The sequence below is a fragment of the Hyla sarda genome, chromosome 3, assembly GCF_029499605.1.
Source record: "Hyla sarda isolate aHylSar1 chromosome 3, aHylSar1.hap1, whole genome shotgun sequence".
Classification (NCBI taxonomy): Eukaryota; Metazoa; Chordata; class Amphibia; order Anura; family Hylidae; genus Hyla; species Hyla sarda.
This window is the reverse complement of record NC_079191.1, coordinates 387659073-387668716: the sequence shown is the minus strand read 5'-3', so window position 1 is coordinate 387668716 and position 9644 is coordinate 387659073. Positions and strand designations below refer to the sequence as shown.

General features: G+C 45.1%; 1 long non-coding RNA gene across 3 annotated transcripts; it reads left to right on the top strand.

Annotated features, from left to right (window-relative positions):
• The first annotated feature begins 352 nt into the window (after positions 1-352).
• LOC130360841 (uncharacterized) lies at positions 353-9391 on the top strand. 3 transcript variants are annotated; one of them, XR_008890825.1, is made up of 4 exons: positions 353-508; positions 4518-4600; positions 5914-6235; positions 9201-9391. It is a non-coding gene; the product is annotated as an uncharacterized LOC130360841 (long non-coding RNA). The 3 variants fall into 3 exon arrangements; XR_008890824.1 differs by lacking the exon at positions 5914-6235 and having other exon boundaries at positions 359-508; XR_008890823.1 differs by lacking the exons at positions 353-508; positions 5914-6235 and adding an exon at positions 932-1344.
• Positions 9392-9644: the final 253 nt, after the last annotated feature.

The following is a 9644-nucleotide window of genomic DNA, read 5'->3' as shown; positions in this document are numbered from 1 at the left end:
TCACAAGGGGTAATAGAACCTCCCCCCCATAATTTGTAACACCATTTCTTCTGTGTATGGAATCAGGGCCGGATTAACGTAGGGGCGGATGGAGCGGCAGCTCCAGGCCCCTGCGTAAAAATAGGCCCGGGGGCCCGCACAAACGGCCCGCACAGACCGACCAGCGCACGACCGCTGCAACTCCCTACTCTCCGGCCCCGACCGCTGGGAGTGAAGTTTAAATATAAAAAATTTCCTTTGGGCCTCAGCGCTGCTTCTGACCAGCCTCTACTGCCCCTTTAAGAGAGGGGGCTGATGGGGCTGGTCATGTGCCACAGACATTGCAGCTTATTAGTCCCTGCCCGTCCGACCCCTCCCCCGGCTGCTCACTGCAGAGCAGAAGAAAGACGGCAGAGAGAGACACTACCTCACAGCTGTACAGCCTCTGCGGTCTGTATAGGAGCTCAGTCCAGTCTGACAGTCTCCGACCTGTAGAGGCGGCCATCAGTGCGAAAAAGAAGGTCAGAAGGTAACGAGCTCTGTAGATAAGTCCCAGTGGCCGGGGCTGTCTCAGGCTGCATTCAGTCACTAACTGTATACCAGTGACTGTGCTGTGCCCTCTGCCCTATATATGTTTATATATTGTAGTATATGCTGTATGGGCCAGTCAGAGAACACAGCACAGTCATTGATATACAGCAGTGTTTCCCAACCAGGGTTCCTCCAGCTGTTGCAAAACTACAACTACCAGCATGCCGTAGTTGTAGTTTTGCAACAGCTGGAGGCACCCTGGTTGGGAAACACTGATATACAGGGACATAATACTGCTGGGCTATATACATCAGCTGTGCTGTGCTGTTCCCACTGCCCTGGCTGCTATACATATTAGACATGTGCAATTCGGTTCGGCACGAATGTTATATTGAACGAATATTACCGTTTTCGTACATTCGGAGAGATCCGAATGCACGAAAACATACCTTGAGCATTTCCGAATAGCCCCGATAATACGAACAGGCAAACAACAAATGCGTTCGGTGAATAACGAATGCGTTCGTTGTCCGTAAACGGAAGTAAAGAAATAATTCTACATTCTTTTAATTGGTCCTTGGGAGGTCACATGATCGAAGTTCATTGTCACATAGTACCATATGGTAACTTTTAGCCAATTAGCTTACTCCATTTGATCCCTACTGTATTGCAGACAGTAAGGCTGTTTTATTCAGTTGTGAGGTAGTCCTGTGAGACTGGCTGGTGGTGTTACAGTTGCAGTGTGTGAAGTGAGTCACTGGATTTGCAGAAATGGACGGTTTACCTGATGATAACTTGGCTTCTGGCACAGAGACAACAGGCAAACAAGCTAAGGTAACACCTGCACTTTTTTACAAAAGAGGATCACCAGCAAGGCCTGCAGCAAAGTCCCATGCTTCATCAAGTGGCCATACTCATCATCATATCCAAGAAAAAATAAGACAACCACCACTAGTGCTGCTACTGTGGCCCTTAATGTCTCGCAATCTGTTAGACACTAGTGTTGAGCGGCATAGGCCATATTCGAATTCGCGAATATTCGCGAATATATGGATGAATATTCGTCATATATTCGCAAATGTTCACATATTCGTAATATTCTCGTTTTATTTTCGCATATGCGAATATTCGGGCATGCGGAAATTAGCATAAGAGAAAATTCGCATATGCGAAAACTTTGCATATGCAAATTTTCGTATATGCGAAAATTCGCGCCCCCGTCTCACACAGTAGTATTAGAGCCTTCTTTACACCACACAAGCTGGAAGCAGAGAGGGATGATCACTGTGATGTGTACTGTGAAAAAAAAAAAAAAAGAATATTCGTAATTACAAATATATAGTGCTATATTCGCGAATATTCGCGAATTCACGAATATGCGATATTCGCGAATAAAATTTGCATTGCGAATATTCGCGAGCAACACTATTAGACACCAAGAAGGAGAGGGAAACAAGAAGCAGGGCTCACAATCAGACATGGACATAATGCATTTAAGTACGCCTCTTCAAGGTGTACACATTGGAAGCTTAGAAGAGGAGGTACCCCTTGATTTCATTCATGATGTGTCCAGTCGTGAACAATATCAAAGTCCTGTATTGCCACTCCTATTTACAACTGACCTTCCAGAATCATCACCACCATCATCCTCTGGCTCTTTAGTTGTAATGGATACACCACCCTCCCATTCAAGTAGTGCCACCGTCCCCAGTACAAGGCCTCCAGCTTCCAAAAGCAATCCCCTCCCGCAAAATGCCCCATCTGCACTACCCGGTTCCAGTTCCAGCCGGAAATCTAAAGTTTGGGAGCATTTTTCAATAGTTGGTGATGGTAGATCAGCTAAATGTAAGCTATGTGGCAGGGAAGTCAGTCGTGGTAGAGTTATAGGGCATCTGACTAATTCTGGCATGAATCACCATTTGCGCACACACCACAAGCCAGTCCTGTTAAGAGAAGACAGTGGGTTGTTGTCACCTCAACCTAGTAAAAAAGGGCAAGTAGTTCTAGTTCCAGTGCTACCATCAGCTCAGATAACCTGGACAAGGGGCACAGAGGTGAAGCTGTTGACCCCAGTCAATCAAAACAGCCCACCTTGGATCAATTTAGTGGATTTCATTCCAGGGGGATTTCAAGACAGCAGTCCCGTAAAATTACCCGCCTCATTGGCGAGCTCATAGCCGTCGGGGGAGCTCCCTTTAACATGGTGGAGGGGGAACCGTTTAAACGTCTAATGCAGGCAGTTGCACCCCAGTATGTAATTCATCCCGTACTACATTTAGTCGCAGTATAGTACCCTTCTTACATAAATCTTGTGTGGAGTTAATAAAACAGGAGCTAGGCAGAGCCGCAGGACAGTCAGTACATTTCACCACAGACTTGTGGAGTGCTCCCAGTGGGCAGCATGCCTTCTTATCACTAACAGCACACTGGTGGCAGCCCATTGTAATGGAACCAGCCCAAATTACATCAGGGTCAAGAAGCACAGGAGCTGATGTTGTAGAAAAACAAAATCAGGGGCACTGCTCATTCCTACTGCATGCAGAGGTTTTAGATGAGCAGCGCAGCTCGCATAACATAACTCGTGCATTACAGAAAATGGTGGCAGAGTGGCTTGGGGAGCAGGCAAATACACAGGGCGAAGATGGGGTTTGTGGTCACTGATGAGGCAGCCAATATGTTAAAAGCACTGCGGGATGGCAAATTTGTTGGTGTCCGATGCTCCGCCCATGTCCTCCATCTTTTAGTAAAGGCTGGTATAGATGACACCACTGAGAGCAATACAAAGCTCTCTGAAGTGTTAGACTCCTGTAGGAAAATTGCAGGCCATTTTCATAGAAGTGTGAAGGACAGTCACATTTTCAGGCAGGAGCAGATTAAGGCAGGTCTTCCTCAACACCGCCTGAAGCAGGATGTAAGCACCAGGTGGAATTCTACATTGGGACATGCTTGAAAGAATTCTGGAGCAACAAAAAGCAATACATGCAATGTCACATGAACATGTCCTCGGTGTGACCAGACCACTTAGCAGGGAGGAGTGGAAAATAATAGCTCAGGTGGTGACTGTACTAAGCCCCTTTCGTGCAGACACAGCAAACCTAAGTCAAGAATATGCAAGCTTGGCTCAAGTCATCCCCCTCTTTAACCATCTTGTTAACAAAATGGATGCCATCCTCAACCATAGAGAAAACTTGTCTGGAGGATACATAGTACCTGATGTTGCCACACTTGTCAGGAGACTGCATGGACAATTAAACCGGAGGATCACAGAGCTCACTGATGCTTGCCCTGAACTGATGCTTGCCACCATGTGTGACCCCCGAATTAAGGGCAAATGGCACTCCAAGCCAATTCCCTAACAAGCTGGAGAGAGAAATTAATCAACAGGGTGTGTGACAGGCAAAGACACTTGGTTGTGCCGTCAGAGAGGGACAATGATGATGATGATGATGAAGAAGAAGAGGAGGATGAGCCTGCTATGTCATCATCACCCATCACAAACACTGCTGGACACTCATCAAGAGCTGCTGACTTTTGGGCAGAAACTTTGCAAACCTTGGTCGGGCACACCAGACAACCCTCAAGGATACCCAGAGATAAGGTTGCAGAGACTGTAAAAAGTTATTTGTCTGAACCCCATCTGGCACCTACAGCGGATAGTCTCAAGTACTGGGATGAAAGGAGGGCGATTTGGCCTGCTCTCTCCATGGTGGCCCAGGAGCTCCTATCCTGCCCCCCAACCTCTGTGCAAAGTGAACGGGTATTTTCAGTCACTGGTAATATTCTCTACCCACAGCGTTCACAGCTGGCCCCTCAGCTCATGGAGCAGATGACTTTTCTTAAAGTAAACATGCCCAAGCTGGGATATCCTGCCCTAAGCTTTGACACCGATTGGTTATGAGTTCTACAGTTCAAGTTAAAAGTTGAAGTTCTTGGTTACAAGTTGGAATGTTGGATCCCGTTGTGTTATCAGTTGTTATTTAATTTATCTCTTTCCCTCCTTCTTTTAGGATTTAGTGGACATTTAGTGGACAATTTTGTGGATACAACAAGGACGTAAATTTATGTGGTAAAGGAGTTCAGCAAATCAGTGGTAAGTAAATGACAATTTTTTTTTCTTAAAGGGGTACTCCGGCACTTAGACATCTTATCCCCTATCCAAAGGATAGGGGATAAGATGCCTGATCGCGGGGGTCCCTCCGCTGGGGACTTCCCTCATCTTGCATGCGGCACCCCAGTTAAAATCAGTCACCGGGGACTGATTTTAACTGGGGTGCAGCGTGCAAGATCACAGGGGTCCCCAGCGGCGGGACCCCCGCGATCAGGCATCTTGTCCTCTATCCTTTGGATAGGGAATAAGATGTTTAAGCGCCGGAGTACCCCTTAAATGACAGTAGTGCTTTACAATGCATTTGACACTTAAGTGACCTCTATTAAATGGAGCACAGATCCCAGCAGCATATTAAAAGTCACAGTGTAATAAATGTATAGCTTTAGTACCTTAAAGGGGTATTCCGGGCAAAAACATTTGATCCCCTATCCAAAGGATAGGGAATAAGATGTCTGATCGCGGGGGCCCACTGCTGGGACCCCCAGCGATCAGACATCTTATCCCCTATCCTTTGGATAGGGGATAAAATGCTGTTGGACGGAATACCCCTTTAACTTTAATTCCCAGGTGGACCATTACACTTAAAAAGACAATATGGCTGTGTCTCAACATTCGGAAAAGCGGGGCCCAGTGTCATGGACCGACCAGGGACAGTGAGAGTGAGCCCTAAACTGAGCTCTCCCTGCCTACTTGCCCACTCACCCTAAACGGTGAGTCGACAACTTGGAGCCGGTCCCTTCCTGCGCTAAAGTGCAGTGGCGTAAAAACACAATATATATTACTAAGTCGGTCCAAGACAAAAAAGGAAAACAATAATACAGACTGAGGTGGAGTTATTAAGCCACACTCGCCTAACACATGTGTGAAAGGCTTAACTCTTCCACGCCTGGAAGAAAAGCACAGAAAACATATAATGCATGAAAAACAATGTCGGAACAGGGCCTGAAACGGGAAAATGCAAAAACAAATAAACGGACATTACACCGAGATTCACAATGCCTCAGGACCCCACCTCTCCAACTGTTGAGGTAAATAATAATAATAAATTAGAGGTACTATTGCAATACACATTTCATGCACTGGTGGAATCTGTGCTCTGCTATCAAAGTTATCATCAATCATGTAGACACCACAACAGGAGATCAATTTTTTCTTACCTACAATATTTTGATGGCAAAGGCCTTGAATGCAAATGTAGCAATAAATAACAACTGTAATCATCATTTTTTTGCCTTGTATGCCTGCTGTCTACAATCAGCCAGCATAATCATACCAATTGCATGTTTATATTGTAGGCAGGATTTGGCACCATTTTGTATGAGGCTACAATATACAAGTCAACATGAAACTTTGGTAATAGAATACAGAGGTAATACAATAAACCTGAACATTGCCAACATTTCTAACATAACAAAACTGTCAACCAGCCTAAAAATATTGCCATCAGGAGGTCCACCCTTAGCTGTGCTGTGGCCTGAAGGTGCTGGCCAACATCACTTGGAAGTCGTCAGCCTGCCGACGGTGAAGTCGGTGCATGGTCCTATTCAAGCGTTGCATCTCCCATGCAAGGTGCCTCGTCTCCCTGGACAACCTGTCCCTTTCTTGGAGTACCCTAAGGTACGTGTCCATTGGGACAGATGCGGGTGCTGGGGTTGGAGATAGTGGACTGGGGATAGCTGGTGAACAGGCAGCTGAGCTCAGGGGTTGGCCCATGTCCTCCTCAGGTACTGGCACATTATCATCTGCCTCAACGTCCCTCCAGCTCTCCAATTGTGACAGGACAGGTGATGGTGGGGAACTGTCATGGTGACTCCTTAATGAAGCCTGGCCTTGTTGATCTAAAAAATAAAAATAATAATAAAAATAAAAAGGTATTTTAAAATAAAAATCAAGTGACTGAAAGCAGTTGTGTTGTTGATCATTACATGATACACAACATACTCTCCCTAAGGCTTAACAATATAATAATTAAGTTATTGTACTGGTGTATATTTGTCATCTAACCCTATAAATGTTATACACCATTATAGACCACAAATATACACCATTGCAAATAGCTAACCATGCTTTTTTATCACAATAGGCAATTTAGCTGAGTAATTTACATAATATCCACATTGCTATCAATATAGAATTAGAAAGTACAAATTTACGAGTTGTGTGGACATGTCAAAAGATGACATTACAGTGTGTCTCATTCCTTTGACTCGCTGACATCTTATTCTTAAGGAAAGGGGTGGCCGTAGATCACTCTATTTCCGGGCTTTCAATCATGTGACCATTTCTCAACATAACTTACCTGTCCTCGGGGCTCCGGCGCATCCTCTTCAGGATCCCCTGCATCGTCAGCGTTGTCATCACGTCGCTGTGCACGCCATCCTGTCATCCAATAGGAGCGTCTTGCATAGTGGCGTAATGGCGGCGACGGAGAGCGAGGATGCCGAGGAAGCAGAGGCCTTGCCGGAGCGTCGGGGACACGGCGACAGCAATGGCAGGTGACATCCAGGGCAGCGGTGAAAAGCGGTGACGGTCCGTAGCGGCGGGGAAAGGTGAGTATAACCTTCAATACCAGTGGTCTTCAACTTGCGTATCTCCAGATGTTGCAAGACTACAATTCCCTGCAGTGCCCGGACAACAGTTGGCTGTCAGGGCATGCTGGGTGTTGTAGTTTTGCAACATCTGGAGGTCCGCAGGTTGTAGACCACTGTTCTATATTTTACAATGCACGGATCCCTCAACATACGATGGTTTCAACAAACAATTGTTCATTTGGAACGGATTACCATCGTATGTTGAGGGACCACTATATATGCTGTTCAGTTCAGCCATTTTGTCTGATATGCTCTATGTTAATTATTTAATCAATCTCTATGGGGGCCTGCTCTACTTCGTTATTTGGTCTGATAGTACAGTGGTCCCTCAACATACGATGGTAATTCTTTCCAAAATGACCCATCGTTTGTCGAATCCATCGTATGTTGAGGGATCTGTGCAATGTAAAGTATAGGAAGCTGTACTCACCTGTCCCCGCCGCTCCAGACCGCATCCTCACCGCTCCCGATGCTGTCCCAGGGGCTCCCGATGCTGTCCCGCTGCTCCGGGTCCACTTCATGATCCTCCGGCTTCTTCCGCATCTTCTGCAGGGTCCGGGCCTCGCTTTCTTGTGACGGTATTGCGTTGCTGCGCCGGGACGGCATGCGTAACGACGTAATAACGATGCCGGAAAGTGAGGCCTGGACCCTGGAGAAGATACAGAAGACACCAGAGGATCGTGAAGTGGACCCGGAGCTGCGGGAATAGGTAAGTGAACCTGTCCGGGATGCTTAAACTGCTATCCGACAGCAGCTTAAGCATTTTGCGCTGTCGGATAGCAGATAATGCGATGGCCCCGACATATAAAAGCATCGTATGTCGATGCTGACATCGACATGCGATGGCCTCTGAGAGGCCATCGTATGTCGATTTGATCATATGTCGGGGCCATCGCATGTCGGGGGGTTACTGTATAGGACAACAACGGGGTAGACTAGATTCCCTGGCATCTGCATGTCCCAACATTACAAATGGCATAAATGCTTTAAAGGGGTACTCCGGTGAAAACCTTTGTTCTTTTAAATCAACTGGTGGCAGAAAGTTAAACATATTTGTAAATTACTTCTATTAAAACATCTTAATCCTTCCTGTACTTATTAGCTGCTAAATACTACAGAGGAAATTCTTTTCTTTTTGAAATGCTCTCTGATGACATTACGACCACAGTTCTCTCTGCTGACATTATTATAACACTTATCACACTTTATTTATTTTTGTCCTTAGTGGGATTTGAACCCAAGGCCCCAGCACTGCACGGCAACAGTGCTAACCACTGAGCCACCATGCTGCCCTTAGCATACATCCGCTATGCATGGTTGCTAAAATGGACAGAGATGTCAGCAGAGAGCACTGTGTTCGTGATGTCATCAGTGTTCCAAAAAGAAAGGAATTTCCTCTGTAGCATTCAGCAGCTAATAAGTACTGGAAGGATTAAGATTTTTTTGATAGAAGTAATTTACAAATATGTTTAACTTTCTGCCTCCAGTTGATTTAAAAGAAAAAAGGTTTTCACTGGAGTACCCCTTTAAGAATCAGTATTGAGCTAGGGGTGGGGGGGGGGGGGGATACAAGTATATAGTAATACAGTTATTGTATAAGTTCTAATAGTTATTTTTTATTTTTATTTTCTTGTTGGTTTATCAATTAATATTATTGTAATACATAATTAATCATATATATATATATATAAAAGGGATGACCGCAGCACTCCATAGATTAAAAAAGGCTTGAGAATGGTGTTGTGAGGACACCGAAACGTCGCACCAAGTTTTGTTCATGGAATAAAGACAATTTTCTTTTTTAATCTATGGAGTGCTGCGGTCATCCCTTTTGTTTTATGCTGTCCATTTGGACCCAGGACCAGGGTCCCAGCGACTGATGCGCACCCCTACTATTTTTCCTATTTTCCACTGAGGTGCTGCTCTACCCCGTTTTCTCTCTATCTCTATCTCTATCTCATCTAATCTATCTATATCATTTTACTCACCAGATCTCTCTGCCTCGGATGTCTGAGCCTCTGGCAGGAGGTGCTTCTTCAATTCCAGCTCCCAGTTCTTGAAGTTGAAGTTTTTTGACTACTGATGCCCTGCAGTCATAGTACCTGATTGTGTTTTACATAAAATAGTTTATTCAAGTTTATCATACCATTTCCGTTTTATGACAATAAACTGTTTTGTTGAGAAACAATTTTGTTCTTTTGCTTGAATGCTCATATTTCTGCATTTATACCACACTACACAGATATAGTCAGACTTATCCTCTTTATCTTTACTAGTTTATCAAACCAATCCTTCAAGTCCCGGGAAATGTCAAAATATACTATAGCAGTGTTTACCAACCAGGGGTGCCTCCAGCTGTTTTAAAACTACAAATCTGAGCATGTTGGACTATACTAGTATATAGTCCATAGGTTAGTGTTTCCCAACCAGGGGTG